Raw genomic sequence first — 17,841 nt, forward strand, 5'->3', positions numbered from 1 at the left:
ACATATTGCCTTACATCTTATAGAAAAACATATCTTGGAGATCTTTCCATATCTGCAGATACAAATCTTCCTCATTCTTTGTTTTTATTGCAATTATACCATTGAATGTGTGCACAGTAAGTTATGTAGTCATCCTTTGATTAACAAACATTTAAATGGTTTCCAATTTTTGCTGTTATAAACAATGCTACAACGCAGCTATATCCCTAGGGTAAATTCTGAGTTGTAGAATTGCTGGGTCAAAGGGGATATGAATTTGTGATTTTGATAGATATTGCCACATTGCTCTCTTAAAGGGTTGTGCCAAGTTTCACTCCCATTAGCAGGGAATAGAAGAGCCTCAATAGCACTGGTTCTTTCCTTAATCGTGCTTCCGGTTACACTAAGGGAAGGAAGTCTATTCCAAACACTGCAGGAACCCGCCTACCCCCCATAGAATTCTCCACTTATCAGTGCACCAGGGACCTCAATGAACTCTGGTGAGAGTGCTCAAAGGCATCTCTTTAATTTCACTAGTCAGTTTATCATATAAACAAGTATTTAGCATATTTATCAAAGGATACCCACCATATGCTAGTTTCCCTCGGGCTTGCTAATAATCTGGAATTTTTGCAATCTGTCCTCCATTTCATTTTGTCCTTAGGAAATACATAGTCCCAGCATCTGGATGGTAATAATAAATAATAATAGCTCCCTTACATGGGACTTTTGCTCCAGCAACTCAGAACACAGTATGCACATTATCTCATTAATCATAAAACATCCCTTTAAGGAAAGCACTTTCATCTGTGTTTCAAAACCACATAGAGCTTGGGCCATGGAGGGTTAAGGATTTCCCTTATGGGTCTTCATGAGCTAATGGGTTTTATGTATTCTGGTCTCCCGGTTTAAGTTCAGCAAAGTTCATGACAAAGGCTCTCTGAGTTCTCTTCATTAAGAAAAGTCTCAGTGCTTTTATAAAACTATAACAAGCAAAATGGAACAGAGGTTTCCAGATGACACCAAGAAGGTTGTGAACTACTTTTCTCAAAGGGTTTTACCTTCTCTCATTAAACAATTACAAAGAGAATAGAAGCAGGCCACAGATAGAGAAGAAACCACAATATAGATTAAGTTTACAGTAGGGTAGCACGGGATTCTCCTGGTGGTACAACTGAATCTGTGAAGCTTTATGAGACACTCTCAAGCCGTAATCAAATCGGAATGGAGGGAGATGAAATAAAAGTTATACTAGATTTGATAGACAAGAATAAGGGTTTGGGGGAAAATCTGTTAGACTGGCCAGTTTACCTTGCCACACGAGGCCTGATATCGACATTGGCAGATCTGTGCCTGACAATAACACCAAGCGGTTCATTCAGTGCATTACATTCAGCACCACCATTGTGAAATCTAGCGCTGGTTGCGAGGAATTCCTGGTCTGATGTGGGGAAGGTTATCTACAGAAATCCCTTGTGAGCAAAGAGAAACAGAGGCAAGACTCTGTGGCATTTCCTTCAGGCTTATTGGATTGCCAGCTACAAGTATGCAATGAATTTTTCCACTGGTACATTTCTATTCTTCTCTCAGAAAAGTCGAGATTCTGGGGATAATGGCTTACACAAAGGGGTAGAAATGCCTTTCAAGCCAGCATCCACTCTAGGATCCTCTTCCTGTAGTCTGAGGTCTTAGCAAAGGCTGTCATGGCCTCTTCTCACTGCAATTTGCAGCAGAATTATGTGGCCTCGGAGGAGGACAGGCAGTATGGTGAATAGAAAAAGTAATACAAAATTCCATAAATAAAATCCCCTCTTTTGCTTTATTGAACCAGTAGCAGAGATCAAAAGACAACACACAGACTCTTCCAAACAGAGTGCTGGGGCAGAATTTTTTTAGCATCTCAAATACTAAAATAGACCAAAGGAATTCAGAAAAATAATGTGGGCTTTAGTTAGCAAAACTGATTGGTTTTCTACAGCAGCAAAATCAGATGCGACTTTCTTCAAGGCTGGAACAGTGGAGCTTGGCTGTATGGCTCACATTCATGTTAATTTCAGTGCACTGAAAGGTTTTTCATTGTTTTTATTGTTTCAGGCCACTCAAAAACACGAACACTCAATTAGGTGTACTGGAAAATTTGCTGTATTTGATAGAAAAGCTTGTAATAACGTTCACTTGGGATCTCTGACACTTGAAAGATTTCGTAAAAATGAAGCGTTTAGTTTAAACACACACAAGCACATTCTAAACTGTCCTTAGTAAGAAAACACAAGGGCAGGGGTCAAAGGGTTCCTGTCTCTCGTAGAGTCTGCCATGAGAGAATGGAGGCAAATCGCAGCGCCTGTGTGCATCCATTTTCTTTATCCTCCCTTGTTTGGGTTGTGGAGCCGATCCTAGCAATTTTACAAGACGCCTGCTGTGCTCCTGAGAAACGAAATGTGCACAGCATGCTTGCCTTCAGTGTCCTCCCCCGAGGGAGATATCTGGAGTCACTGACTGCTGGGCCCCTCGCTGCTGGGCTGTCCCCTCCTTGGGTAGTTGGTGTTAGTCACCACACCGTTATCCTTTCAAGTGGACATGCTGTCCGCTCTCTGGGTTTTATTGGACCCTGGAGACATTTGGCCTAATCTGAATCTGAAGGCTAACTTCCAAAATTTAATTTAACTGAGTTTTTGTTTTAAGCCATTGATACCGCCAAAAGTATAGGTAACCTTTTTAAGATCCTCTCAGGCAGCTTCAGTGGTTGAGAGACCATTCAGGGCAGAAATCTTTGTATGCTCTAGAATTAGGAGACCTTTCATGGAACTACACAATAAAGTAATTTTAGAACTAGAAGGTTTCTCCAACTCACGTAATACAAGCCAATCATTTTATCAGACAAAAATTTTTCATGATACGACTTTTTTTCAGAATACATCACTTTTTTGGAGAAAGCAATATAAGCATATGGTTCAAATGTCAAAAGGTGAAAACATTGAGCAGTGGAAAATGAATATTTCCCACTCCCAGTCAGCCAGCTGGAAGGACCTACTTCTTGTTACCAGCTTCTTACGATTTTTCCACAACTATTCTGTGCATGCTCTGATGTCCTTTCAGCAAGAGCTCCAGACCTGGCAAAACCAGAGAGGTCATAAATTAATCACAATTTGATAATTATCATAAAGCAATAGTGGATCTTTTAATTCCAATCTCAGCTCTGTGACTTACTATCTTGGGTGAGTGAATGCATCTCTCTTCCACATTTTCCCCAACCCTCTGTTGGAATTAATGAGCCCCACCAGGCAGGACTGTCAGGATTAAGTGAGGTAATGTAGCAAAGTTCCAGATACACTCCTTGATTTTGACTATGGGAAAATATAAACTTTCTTTTCTATCTACTTGCATTTCCAATGCAGAGGATGAAGTCTTATCAAGGTAGGAACGAAGGTGTCTGTAGATATAGATCACAAGGAAGTGTGTGTCACGTTGTCTGTTTTCAGAGCACTATTACTCTACTTTTCCCACCTTGATGAAGTTGACTGGCTTCTTCCTTAATCGCCCCCTTCCATCATTAGTTTAGTTGTCTTTAATCTTCTCCGAGACCACTTCCCACAAGCTGAAAGTCAGATGACCTACTTTCTTTTCATTGCCGTACTCTGTCTTCATCTAAGACTGTCTCCTCTAATGGTCTAAAAGGAATCAGAGACAACCAGTGCTGCGTGCTTCCTAGTTCACATCTACAAAAGCAGAGAGTAGTTTTGAGGCAACGCCCAGGGATGAGAGAGAAATCCCTCCCTCCCCCAACTCCTACAACTCTCTCCTTAACCCCACTGTCCCTGATTGCTTCACATGCCTACCCTGAACCCCCCATACGGACACGGGGATGTGATGTTGCTGGCTGACTTAAAACAACTCCTGGAGCTGGGCACTCCCACCCAAACCACACTGGAAAATTCAATGTTTACTTAGAAAGTAGAAAGAGGCCCGGAGAGAGAGGAGGGATCTCACAAATGTCAGCTAGAGCTCTTGTCACTTCTTCCCTCTGCATGTCTTCTATGTCATTCTCTTAGGCTGGCTCCGTATACAAGGTTTTTCCTTTGGGTTCCCTCAGAAATTCGAATTACGCGTGGCGGAGGCTTGCCGTGGGACAACTCTCACACCTTTGACTCTGCAAATCCCATTGCCATCTCCCATCTATGACTTTCGTGTCTTAGTTCAAAATTCTCAAGTGATAGCATCTATTCGGCTTGGCCTAACCTATGGACCGACTCTCAGAGGAGGTCTTCACACACTAGTCCTCCTCTCCTGTAGCCGGAGGAGGGTCACCTGACATAATCACAGATGACTAGGGCCATCTGCTCTGCAGTGGGTGTGGGTGGGAACAGATTCTTTTAGAAAGGGATGTGGGCAGAAAGGCAGTTATATACATCTCCGGCAAAAAAAAATCCCAGAGGTGAAAATGATAGGGAGAAAATGGCATCAAATTTAAAGGTAAAAGAAAAGCTGCCACCATCATTCAAAATTAAACTTAAACGAGGGGACTGACCATAGCCTTCTGCTCTAACTGCTCTGTTAACCTCACAATTCCTGAAGTTTACTTTAAAGAACACTGAAACACCTCTTCAAGCGGAAACATTACAGGAGAAGACAATCTCTGATCATAAATCGAGACCCTAAAAAGACATTCATGCTCATTCTGTCCCAGATGCCGAACAGTGTCAAAGAATAGCTAAATATTATGCCTTTTTGGCAGACTTTTACTTCCTCAAAATAAGTTTAAACACTGAAAGGGTAACAGAATACCCCAGTAGAATTTCTCCCAACAAAACTACCTTTCACTCTTAAGTAAATGACCCCTTTTCACCTCCTGATTTCCAAGAGGGCGTTAGAGATTCCTGTCCCCTCCCCAGCCTGACTCCAGATGTGTTCGCTGGAAAGGGGGAGTTTTCACTTCTCAGCAGCATCTGTGGCTCCAAGGAAAGAAGCGTGTGGGTATCAGACAGGGCAACCAAACCTCTGCTGGAGCTAAAGAGGAACACAGGCAGCCCGAAAGAGAAGTGTTCTTCTTCACTCTCATAACGTATTCAGGCTGCCTTTGACCCAAATAGCCATCTGACTGGTTCCTATTTTCAACGTGAAAACAGTAGAGAAAAGACTCTCTCCAGCTTCCGTAAGCCTGGAATGGACTGGGCTGAAGGCACCAAAACTGCCCCGACTCTCCCACCCCAAGGCAAGGAAATCTCACTGAATGTTTTCTTGATGATTCTAATACTTAAATTAAGAACGCTTTGCTTAGACTAGTCCAAGGTATCAAAAATAATAAAATAAAGTTGAACTAAGGAAAAATAGAAGAAATATAGAGAAAACTCTTTTCAAAAAATGTTCTTTGGCCTGTGGCTAATAAGGATTTTAGTTAAAAAACAAAACAAAGCCCAAAGATGGTTAAAACTAAACAATAGTCAAAAGAAAGAAGGGAAGACTTCAGACATAAAGGCAGACTTTTTAAAATTAACATCTCATGCAGCAGCTCCCCCAAGGCCTTCCCATTTCTCAATAGCTTTGATTTGTGGAAATGATGGTTATGCAATTTCCACACATTGTGTTCCAATCACAGCATGTGGGCAGCAATAAAAAAACAAAAACAAATAAACGCACTCGAAGCTGAAGATTTTGATAAGCTTTGCTTTTTATTTCACAAAAGTTTTTAACTTGATATCTTCCTAAGGCTACTGGCATATTCTTATTGAGCTTTAATCAGATATATGTGAACACAGTAAAGTGTCTTATTTTCTTAAATGTATCTATGGCAGGAGGACTGGTTAATCTCGTTGCAAAAAATTAACCAAAAAGAAACTACTGGACTAGAGAACTCCATGATTGATGGATTGTTGGTTTTTCTCCTAAAAAAAAAAAAAGTCTGTTTACGAAAGATGAGAAATGTTGGAGAAAATGACTTCCCTTAGGACATAATGCTGCGGCCCCTCTGGCAGAGGTCTCTGGCATTCTCCGCGAGGAATTGGTACAAGGAACAAGACAGCATCAGGTTTGCACAGCCGTTGGTGGAGAAAAACAAAGATGATTTCCTCTGGTCCCTATTTTAGTTTTACTCTTTGAACTTCCAACAGTTTATTTATTATTGTTGTTATTATTTTTAGTGGGGCACAGATTGTTTCAGGAATCATCTTGGTTCCCTTTTTTGAAGTCTTTTTTTTTTTATTCTGTTGAGACTGGTTTTTAAAGTGCTCCACCTCCACCACCTGTCACTCTCCGGGGGGCTGTGCCTGGAGAACGCTCACAGTGCCGAGTTCAGCTGCAGACTGCGTGGTGGAGGGCAGCGGCAGAAGGAAAGACAGGTGCCGATTTGGAGGTAGGTGGCTACACAGTATTTCAAAATAACGATCCTCAAGCTGCAGACCCGTGATACATTTTCGGAGACTGTGTACCTGGAGGAATAAAAGTAACCTATCAAATTTAATTTTCTCAGAAGGATTTTGCCCTTTACCTATAAAATCCTGGGAATTTCACCTCCTCACCCCTTCATTCTATGTGATTAATCGCATGTTGATCACTTGTCACTAGATGGCATCGTGCAGTGTTTCTTTACAGCAGTAACTAAGTTGGCAAAGTTACAGCTTGGGCCGTTTTTGGGTATTTTCTTCTTTGGCGTGGATCTAGAAAATCTAAATCGGATCCTGGATATTTCATCTTTATTTGCTTTATGGGTTTGGTTTCGTAAAATTTGTGTATTCTTTGAGATTCTTTTTCCTCAGTGTGTCTTGCTAGTAAGTGAACCCAATCATTATTAGTCCTAAAGAAATAATAAATTAGTTCTTCCTCTAAATTTTCTTCCAAGTCACACACACAAATATTAACTTATAGAGGCTTTGCAGAAATAAAGCTCAACACATCCAGGATCTTCAGCTATACAGGAAGGTAGAAAAAAATACATGTATGAAAACTTGTTTTATCTAAGCCTGGCCAGTTGAAATCTAGACGTGGATAAGCCATGCTGATGGAATAATATAAAATGCTCAGTTGATGCTTTCATAAGCCTGTGAAAATTATAAAGAAAATACAACAGTGAGAAATAAGGAAAACCGATATAGGTGCCGGCCTGGTGGAACAGTGGTTAAGTTCACATGTTCCGCTTCTTGTGGGCCCGGGGTTCACAGGTTTGGATCCCGGATGTGGCCATGGCACTGCTTGGCAAGCTATGCTGAGGCAGACGTCCCACATATAAAGTAGAGGAAGATGGGCACCGATGTTAGCTCAGGGCCAGTCTTCCTCAGCAAAAAGAGGAGGATTGGCAGCAGTTAGCTCAGGGCTAATCTTCCTCAAAAAAAAAAAAACTGATATAAATATAATATGAGTTAATGGTCACAGGTCACAGTCTTGTACTCTCCCAGATGTGAAGGGGAATTATGATAATTTTTATTTGCTGTATTCCAATAAACCTTATGTTACTGAAGAATGAATTCTAATTTCTATGCTGTCAATAAAACAGGACAAGTCTTTCTAAATTATAATTATGACTTAGTGACCTAAAAATTTGTAAATAATAATAGTTGATAAAATGCATTATCTGGAGTGAGGTTAAAAAGATAGATGACAGATAAATTAGATGAGAGATAAATAGATAGCATCTAATACAGTACTTGATATTCTGAATAGTTGCTTAAAATCTTTAATGTTAATCTTCTGTTTCATTTACATATTTACTATCTGAAAACACAGTTCTGTTCCAATTTGTCTTTCTATTTTATTTCACTCATTCATTCAACAAACATTAACTGAGGACCTACATTGGATTAGATACTAGTGATGCAAAGATAAATAGGATATGAAGTTTGCCCTCAAAAAGCTTGTAGTTTTTTTATGTTTTAAGCTTCCATAAAGTAAGTTTCAGAATCAGTTATGGAGGGTAGGGGGCGAGAGAGAGAGAGAGAGAGAGAGAGAGAGAGAGAGAGGGAGAGCATAATACAGACAGTCTTAGACTAGGAACCATGATGCGTGGTTTGCGGTTAGAGCTCTGCTAGAAACTCACGCGGTGACTCTGGACGTCCTTCACTGTTCAAGTAAAATATTTATATGAAAGTACTTTGTAGACTGTAAAATACTTTATAAATATAAAAATTTGATTTCTTCCTATGAGAATCCCACAGTTTTTAAACAGAACTTTGATCCTGCAGTCAAGGGTTTACTCCCTTTTAATTTCCCCACAATTTCAAAATACCAATTGCATAAATAAAAACATATTAATTTTTCAGTTCTCCTTGTGAAGCAAAAAGCGCACCAGGATCGGGGAGAGAGAAAAGCTGTGAGGCTAACCTTAATGGCCCTATGACCACATCAGACTCTGAAACACTGAGACTCTGGGATGATCCCTGTCCGTCCTCTGCTCTGCTGATTCTCGCTGCTTCTCTTGGTTTCTGCAGCTGGGAAACGGAATTTCAAGCAAATTGTTATAATAATGCGCGAGATAAGGAGACCTCTTGTGAGTTTCATTCTGGTCTTATAGCTTTACCTCTTCTACACTTTGATGGTAGGGAAAAACCAAAGAAAGTTCTAGTTGATTAATGGGTTAGGAGATTTAGTGCAACATCACCTTTTCTTAGACTAGTTCAATAGATATCCAAAATGCTTCTTAGTTTTCATTAAGGTCAGCCATACCGTATTCCACAATAGATAAGTCAGAAAACGTCTTTCTCTGCAGATTGTACGCAGAAGTCAATATGTAAGGAGCTCCAAACTCAAAAGTATTTAAGACCACCTTGAAAGATACATAAAACGGTGTCCTTAGCCAAGGCCTTGACCGGATCTGGCTGTGTAGTGAGGTGTTTTATCTTAATTTCCTAGTCCGTTATCTGGGGATTTTGTCTTTTATTTTGTTACTGTATTAAGCAGTATTTTTAGTATGTTGACAGCTTATCAGCAAAGATAAACTTTTTTTAAATGACTATCTTTTTTAAAATTTTAAAATTTTTATTTATTTATTTATTTTTGAGGAATATTAGCTCTGAGCTAACTACTGCCAATCCTCCTCCTTTTGCTGAGGAAGACTGGCCCTGAGCCAACATCCATGCCCATCTTCCTCTATTTTATGGATGGGACACCTACCACAGCATGGTTTTTGCCAAGCGGTGCCATGTCCGCACCCGGGATCCGAACCGGGGGACCCCGGGCTGCCAAATTGGAATGTGCACACTTAACCGCTGCACCACCAGGCCAGCCCCAAACATAAACTTTTAATTAAGCATCTGGGCTGAAAATGTTCCCTCAATATATTAGTATATTCTCGTTTGAAATAGTCTTATTTCATTAGGAAAAGAGAAAAAGTAGCTTGGATTTGTTCTACTGTAGAAAATGTATTCCTACCCTTATTTTGAATGATTAGTTTTGTTCTAGACTATTTGCTTGCTATCAGACACGGGGAGAAAACTTGAAAGATTGGAAATAAAAAGTTTAGAGACCGAGATATCGATTTACCAAATTATTTCTTTCCTGGCTTTCCTTTCTTTTTTTTTTTTTTAGGCTTATGATATTTTTGTCTTTGTATAAAATATTATTTCAAGCCAATGAATGTCATAAGAATGACTTATTAGTTTTTGTGCATAAGGAATCTAGGAAATAGAATTCTACTTCACTAGTTCCAGAGACCATAACACTTAAGCCTTTCACCATCAGTATATTTGGGTAAAGAGATAGTCTTTATCATAAAAGTGTATGCATCCACATTTAGCCATGGACAAAACTTCCCTGACAGGAAGCAGAGATTTTTTTCAAAATTATTTTCAGAAAGTATGCCGAGGCTTTTCTCTAAAAATAAAATGGTATTTCATCAGTACTGGTCATTTTTTAGCCACATATGACAAATGATCACAGATGCTCATAAAAATCTAAAAGGAACGGAATGTTGTTCTCTTCTGAAACGGCAAATATTTTTCCTTTAACTTCATTTTAAAACAAAAACAAACTTTACCACTTTGATTGAAGAGAATGCAGGAAGCGGTATGGTCCCACCCAAAGTTCCTGCATTCGAAATGTCCTCATGGGGAAGAAGGTTCAAGGTGTTTTTAAGTACAGAACTTTCATGTTTCTGTGTGTTAACAATGGCACTTCCTGCTTTGACCTCTAACCATACTAGGCTAGCAAGAGAGTAAGATGATGGACTTCTCCTTTTTGCAAAGTGAAGAGCATTTTTACTCCTTCTCACCATGTGTGTAGAGTTCAAAGTGAAGACGATCAAGACTCAGTTCTCCTGAGTCCAAGACATTGATCTATGGTCTCCCAACAGTGGTTGGAATTTTCAGTACTTTATAGTTACCTAGCCATGCACCCGAGATTGAAGTCAACAGAATGTGCAATACTCCTTGTCTCAAATATAAATAAAGCTATGTGTGGCCTTTAAATGGCCCCAGTGTTTTACTAAAAATTATTAACAGCCCTTAACAGATTCAGGACTCGGTGACTGCCTCCTTTTAAGCCACTTTCATTCAAAGAGAGAGAGAGAAAGGAGGAAAGTAGGGAGAGAGGGCAGAAAAGAAGGGAGGGAGGATGGGAAGGAGGGAAGAAGGAAGGAAAGAAAGACGGAGGAAAGAAAAAAGCAAAGGGTGGGAGGGAGGAAGGAAAGAAAGAAAAATTAGAGGGAGAAGACAATCATTTTCAAGCGAGAAGGAAATTACTTGCAAGATTCAATAATCTGAGTACCTGTTGCTTCCCAAAACCAAAAAAAAAATATTTTAAAGCAAATTCAATTTACTTATGTCATGTTATATTAAAAAATGCCATATTATTTTTAAAAGTAGATATAGATTAATGGTATGCTAAAGATGTAAGTATGACATCAAAATAAATAAACATTTTAGAAGTTAATGTTCTCAAAGTTTGAAAGAAACAGTACTACATATTGAAAGAAGACACTATTTATTATTTTGGTGAGAAAGATTTGCCTGAACTAACATCTGTGCCACTCTTCCTCTATTTTGTATGTGGGATGCCTCCACCACATGGCTGATGAGTGGAGTAGATCCACACCCGGGATCCGAACCCAGGAACCAGGGCCGCGGAAGTGGAGTGCAGAACTATAACCACTCAGCCATGGGGCTGGCCCGAGGACATTATTTAAAGTGGAAAAAAATCTTAGTGACTATTCTATTTCCTGTATTATTGTGAGAATGACAGTTTATTAGAAATGAGAATATATTTTCTTAATAAAAAAGACAAACTTTATCTTAGAATTTGTCCTTCAATTCTTTTTTTTTTCAAGATTTTATTTTTTTCCTTTTTCTCCCCAAAGCTCCCCAGTACACAGTTGTATATTCTTAGCTGTGGGTCCTTCTAGTTGTGGCATGTGGGACGCCACCTCAGCATGGCTTGATGAGTGATGCCATGTCGGCACCCAGGATTCGAGCCGGTGAAACCCTGGGCCATGCAGCAGAGCACACAAACTGAACCACTGAGGCATGAGGCCGGCCCCTGTCCTTCAATTCTTGAGGGCAGTTATATATTTCTATTCCAGAGAAAAGCAATTTGTTGGCTTTCTTTCCCAGATTCTATAAAATCATCTTTAAATATAAATGCATACCCTATTAAATATATATATGTATACAATTTGAATTATATATGCATAGATATAAATGTTTTAGAAAGACTTAAATGACGGCTTTCTTTAAAATATTTCAGTAATTGGGCTAAATACAGTACAAATTCCTTCAGGCATTTATTGATATCATTAATGATTTATGTATGGCTTTTTTAAAAATAAGAAATTCATATGTTTCAGATGCAAACTCCAGATTGTTACCCATACCAAATGATACTAAAACAATAAAACATTTGCTAAAGCAGAAGATAAGCAAAATATCCTCAGAGGATGCTATTGGTGTAGCTAATAGCAAAGTTGTTAAGACTGCTAATTCCATTTGGAAATCTGTGCAACTCGATGAGCAGATGCACGAGAGATCTTTGTGGGAGGACTGAGATAACCAAAGATAATTAGAAAAGTCAGTTTTTAGCAGAACGCATTCTAGGGCAAAAATAAGTTTTAGAAGCAGAAGATTTCCTGGCACAGTAACTATAACGATTAGGCTTTCTTGACTAATACTTCTATACGTTTACAAAACTGAAATAAAAATTGGTAACTGTCAAAAACTGTTTTCTCCTTCTTCCATGAGACAGCAAACACTCTGTAAAATCATTTAGGGCATGCTTTCTTTAATTCTTTTTTTTCCCCCTGCTTTTTTCTCCCCAAATTCCCCCAGTACATAGTTGTATATTTTAGTTGTGAGTCCTTCTAGTTGTGGTGCTTTCTTTAATTCTTGATTTAGGTTTTTATATATTTTCCAGAAGTAAACAATGAGTAAATTGTCCGATACTCTAGATTCATTATCAATATCCCTCAGATCAGCAAATTAGATAATAGATCAATAATTTTTTTTAAACCTTTATAAGTAAAATATATAACGTGGCCATGATAATCCATCAAGTTCAAGGAGACACTCAACATTTAAGATCACTTTTATGTCTGAAAAATAAATTGCTCAGCAGGCCAGTTGTAGAAGGTGAGTGCTTAAGAGTAGAAACTAGGGAGTCAGAGAGTCTGTATTTTAATTATAGTATAGTAGTACCGTTCGTTAATATCGCTAGTAAATTAGACCAATTTACCCCAGTAATGGAGTAAATGGAGATGGTAACATAGGGTTGCATAGGGTTGTTTAGAGGATTAAATGAGATAATTCAAGCTTAGTGGAATGTCTGGGACACATTAAGCATGCTACAAAATTACCAGTTGCAATAATGTTATTGATGATGGTGATAATGATGCCGCCTATTCTCTAAGGGTTCTAAACTTCCTCCTGAGATTTCTAGTTTTACCCAGGACTAAAAGGTAAGCGCCCTCCCACCCCAACCCCTGCGCCATCTTTTCTTTACGGAATCAGTATTTACACAGAAGTAAAGTGTTAGAATTCCACTTTCCTGTTCCTGCCACCTGCACGCCTCAGTAGTTCTCACCTAAAGAGGTATGGAGACCTGGAGAAGACATCCCTGAAGATGTGGGGGCCACATCTAAAGGAAGAGAACCCACAGAGGCAGCACTGTTTTCTCTGAGATGTGTTCACTTTACCGTGAAAACTACATGGCAAAAGCCTGAGACTCGTCACTTCAAAGGTATAAAACGGGGTCGGTTATATCTCAGATGTGAAATTATAGTCTTATAGAATTTGATAAAATTATAAAGTGGAGTTTGGAAGTGGAGTTTGGAAGTTCAAGAACACAAGATCTGTGCTAAGGAAAACAAAGGGAATTAACAGGCTGTAAAAATCACAAAAGGAGAGATATGCAGTGGATTAGGATGTGATGGGGACCCATTACGATGCTAATTAGGAACAGCAAACCCCTCCCAGAAGACCCTCCCGAGAATGCCTTAAACTGAGGCAGGCTGAGACCATTTTCACCTCTCACCTTGTCTCCTCTGATCAAGACAGAAGGAAGTTTATTTAAGAGAGAGCAGAATTGCATCCTTTTCCTTTGGACCTAAGCACCTTGAAAAGCTGTCGCCAGGGTAAGTCTTCTTATGTCCAGCCCATCCTAGGCCTCGATGTATTACCGCTGAGGCTGTGGAAAGGCTATTTAGTGCCTCTTTGAAGGCTCGTGTATTTCCTTACTATTTAAACTTTTGAACTTGATGTCGTGGCAGATGGCTCTTGACCAAGATTCAAGGACAGCAGAACGACTCTGGGGTATTAGTGGGATTGTGTTGAAGACATAAACTTAAATTTCTACATAATAGAAACTGCCCATCAAAGGAGAGATTTTGTCACCTGTGCTCTTGAGATTTATGTACTTTGTCCCTTTTCCTCGTCCAACACCCTTTCTTGTGTTAGCAGAGTAACAGAGGGAGGAACTACTAACTTTAGCGAAGAATATACGTGTTCGGCACATAAAAAATTAAATTATTAATGTTTGTTATATATACAGGTAATCATTCCTTTGCCACTTTAAATTGTTAGATCTGTGTTTTTAAAGGAAGTCGTTATAAGAAGAAACAAACTCAGGTGACTGGTTCTTTGTCATCTCTTTAAGCAATGAGCGTTCATTCAAGGTCTGTGAGTTATCGGTACTGTGGTTTGATTTGATCCTCTCAAGATTTCTTTTAATTCTGAGAATCTAGATTCTAGGATGATGTAGAATGTTGGGTATAGGACACAGTTATCAGGCAACGTGATATAATGTAATGTGCAAAAGTACAGAAGAATGTGTGTGTGTGTGTGTGTGTGTGTGTGAGCACTCACGTGTGTATGAACTTTGCTGTGCCAGGGAGGAAAACATCCTCTTAGGTTCTGTGGCTGGGCTGGGAATTAAACTTACATAAGACAGATTACCAGCAGAAAAATAAATATTTAATATTTAAATATTTAATTGAATTGAATTTGTTTTTACATGTACGTGAGAGTCTTCAGATAGAAAATGAAGACCTGAAGGAGCTGTCAGGCCCAAAAGCTTATACACAGTTTTACACAAAGAACAATGAATTGTGGAGATGTGACAAGATAAAGGGGCTCCGGCTAGAGGCAGTAAGTTGTGGGACAGCTGCTAGGAATTATATGAGGGGGGAAACTAATGGAAGATAAGGATTATGTGAGTTTGCACAGGTCCTTTCCAGCAACAACTCCCAGTCTCTGGTGACGAGAATCTCTTCCTGGTACAAAGAGGGTGCCCTTCTCATTGGAAATTTTTTTTTTTTTTGAGGAAGATTGGCCCTGAGCTAACTGCTGCCAATCCTCCTCTTTTCACTGAGGAAGCCTGGCCCTGAGCTAACATCGGTGCCCATCTTCCTCTACTTTATATGTGGGACGCCTACCACAGCATGGTTTGCCAAACGGTGCCATGTCCGCACCCAGGATCCGAACCGGCGAACCCCGGGCTGCCAAATCGGAACGGGTGAACTTAATCACTGCGCCACTGGGCTGGCCCCTCTCATTGGAAATTTTATGATCCACTTTTAGGTAGAAAGTGCAAGGTCCGCCAGCCCTTCATTCATCTGTTGTTTCTCCAGTACCTTCAGCTCAAAATATCACTGTGCCAAAGCGGCATATTTGGGGCTGGTGTGTTCTGAATCCCTTCATCTGATAAACTTTTCAAATCAGAAAAAAGAAACAACAAAAAAATCTTTTTAATTCTTACTGTGAAATAAATAATTTGGTACCCACAGCTAGTGGTACATATGTTTGGTGACTGTTCATAGCATCATGGTAATTTGCAGAGTAAACACACTACAGTTTTTGGTTAACAGCCTGAGAAATAGTCTGAGGCTTGTGTGTAAGTTAGTCAGAAAATAAGCAATTGGATTAGGAACGATTTTCAGGCTGATCAGAAAATTGAACTAGTAAATTATTAAATCAGTAAGATAGGTAAAATTGCAATGAATCCCTTGCATGACCTTATCTCCTTTGATTGATCATTAATCCCAAAATACTTGCATGATGTGATGAGGGAACATATTCAGAAAAATCAAGACACAATGAACACTAAAAAAATTCTCCTATTCGAAACCAGTCAATTAGAAGAACTGATTCAGATTGCAAAAACACTTTTATGAAATACTGAAATGGAATATTAAATGAATGTAGAGGGAAGTTAGGAAGGACAATAGACAATGAAAAGAAATGCAGATAAATTTCCATATAATGTAAAGCATGCACATTAAGACATTTAAAAAGCATTTGCTGTTTTCATAATGCTGGCCTTCAAATTGGACGAGTCAAAGGTAAGACAAACACAAATTATATAATAGAAAGACTAAGATAAAGTAATTAAACAGGCTTTGTGTTTCCTGGGAAATTAATACCGAACTTAGAAGACGCATAACAAGTTTGTAAATCCTGCCTTATATTCCCTGCTGGAATTACTTTGTGCTCTTTTTAAAAATTTTTTTTAATATGCTGCACCTTCAGATTAGCTGTGCCAAGGGTACAATTTCAAAGATAAAAGAAAATTACTTACAAGTCCAGACAGACCAGTATGCATTTCAGGTCAATGCCAACTGCGGAGTGTGTGGGAGGGTGTCCACTCCCTGGGATGGAAGGCCAGACTCCAGGCTTGTGGAAGGCCTGAAGTGTGAATTAACTCTGTCTGTGCAAACCCTCTTCTAACTTGAAACACTCTCAGCTCCCCAATGTAGGAGGCCCATCCCAAGTTTAGGTTTCTGAAAACATCTGTTTTAGAAAGTATGTGATTTAAAAGGTTATACTCTGAAGGAGAAATAGAATTCAGGAAATGGAGGTCAGGAGTAGCCTTATAGATGCCCTTAGGATCACTTCGCCATTCGCTGAAACAAAGCAATGACGTAAACACACTGATTAAACCTAATCTCTGTGGTACATCAGTCATAATCGATGTTTGTAGAGTTAATATTTTTACAATACTCTCAAGACTATTCAAGGTCTCCATTCCACAGAGCTCCAGTGAGACTGTCTTGTTCCAGATACTGTGGATCTTGAGGACATTTGTTTTTCTTCTATTGACCTGGGTGGTCGTGGTGGTTTTTGTATCTGTGGTCCTTGAACCCACTCCTCAAGCTGTTTTATCATACAATCATTTTAATAATTAAAAAAGATTTTAAGTGCTGGATTTACCTTTATTTAACCTACTCCATATAGCCAAGTAGGTATTTCTCAATCCTCTCTAAAACCTATAGTGAACCAGTCTTAAACTCTCTCCTTGCATGATGTGGCGCACACATCGCACTGAATCTCAGGCCATTGGACGTCTCACTCAACTCTAGTTGCCCCTCTCCTCGGGACACCATCCAAATGCAGCTCAGAGGCTGGAATGTCTTCTGCCTCTTAAGTTTCCTTTCTTTTTGCTAATGTGCCATTCTCTTCAACTCAGTTGTCTATTCCCAAACCCCATTTCCCTTTTTTAATTACCACAGACAGGAGGACTTTTCAGTTTTCCATGGCCAACACTGAAATGTTCAGAGTTTAGGTAAAAGGATCCAGAAATAAAGCTGTGTGTGATAGAATTTCTCATGAGGGCGCCTCGGGTAGGAGATGCATTACCCTGCAACAAGTACATAGCCCATTGTTTGCTGTGAAACTCGACTGCAGGGCAGGTGTGTGAGAGGTGAACCACAGAGCAGCCCTCACTGTGTGCAGCGCCTGAAGGACCACAGCGGATGGAAAAGGTCGCACCACTTGTCACCAGGCCCCTGATTACTGCCATGCTTCAGCAGACCGAGATGTATTTGCCCTGTTCGAATCCCTAAATTTTAAACACTTCTGTAGAGCTCTAAAATGAAATATTTGCAGGCTGCCCAGCCCTTCTACTATTTAGTATTTGACTCTAAAAGCCTTCCAAAAGAGCTATTTCATTCCTTTTTTAAAAAATAATAATAATACATTAAGGCTGAAGCCTGGCCCAGAGATGCACTGTTTCTGGCTTACCATCTTTTCGTCCGTATGCCTTGACAGCTTAGTTACCAGACATTTCTGGATGTGCTAACTGAAGATTTTGAGCACGGGGTGAAGGGAAAAGGACCTTCTTTTGCTTTTGACTAGAAATCTGGTTTGTGTACAAATAAAACCAAAGCACTGAGCTGCTGTACCTGGTCAGATTCTAAACTTTCCTCAAGGTAAAACAGCAACCTTCGGAAGTGAGTCCTTGGCTGCATCTGAAAGCCGTGGAGGGTGGGACGCCCCGTATTGTAAAACATGACTCTAGATTTGTAATCATTCTGATCATGTTGAAAGGAAGAAAAGGTACGAAAAACTAAAAGGCCAAATCAAAACTACCCTCCAAAGGAAAATACGGACTCCAGGAATTTGGCAAGTTTTCTTTCCTTGATTGCAGTCATTTCAAGGAGATCATAGCCTCTTTCTCCAC

At 39.5% G+C, this 17,841-nt stretch overlaps 1 protein-coding gene across 2 annotated transcripts in view; it reads left to right on the plus strand.

Moving 5' to 3' along the window:
- The first annotated feature begins 5,658 nt into the window (after positions 1–5,658).
- The window catches only part of SLC39A10 (solute carrier family 39 member 10), a 123,697-nt gene continuing 111,514 nt past the window's right edge, over positions 5,659–17,841 (plus strand). The window contains exon 1 of one of the 2 annotated variants that reach the window (XM_070581703.1): positions 5,659–6,325. The gene's annotated coding sequence lies outside the window, so the exon portion shown is untranslated. The remainder of the gene's footprint in view (positions 6,326–17,841) is intronic. The other variant, XM_070581707.1, reaches the window with a different exon arrangement.

Source organism: Equus przewalskii, chromosome 17 (genome assembly GCF_037783145.1).
Source record: "Equus przewalskii isolate Varuska chromosome 17, EquPr2, whole genome shotgun sequence".
NCBI classification, from domain to species: Eukaryota; Metazoa; Chordata; class Mammalia; order Perissodactyla; family Equidae; genus Equus; species Equus przewalskii.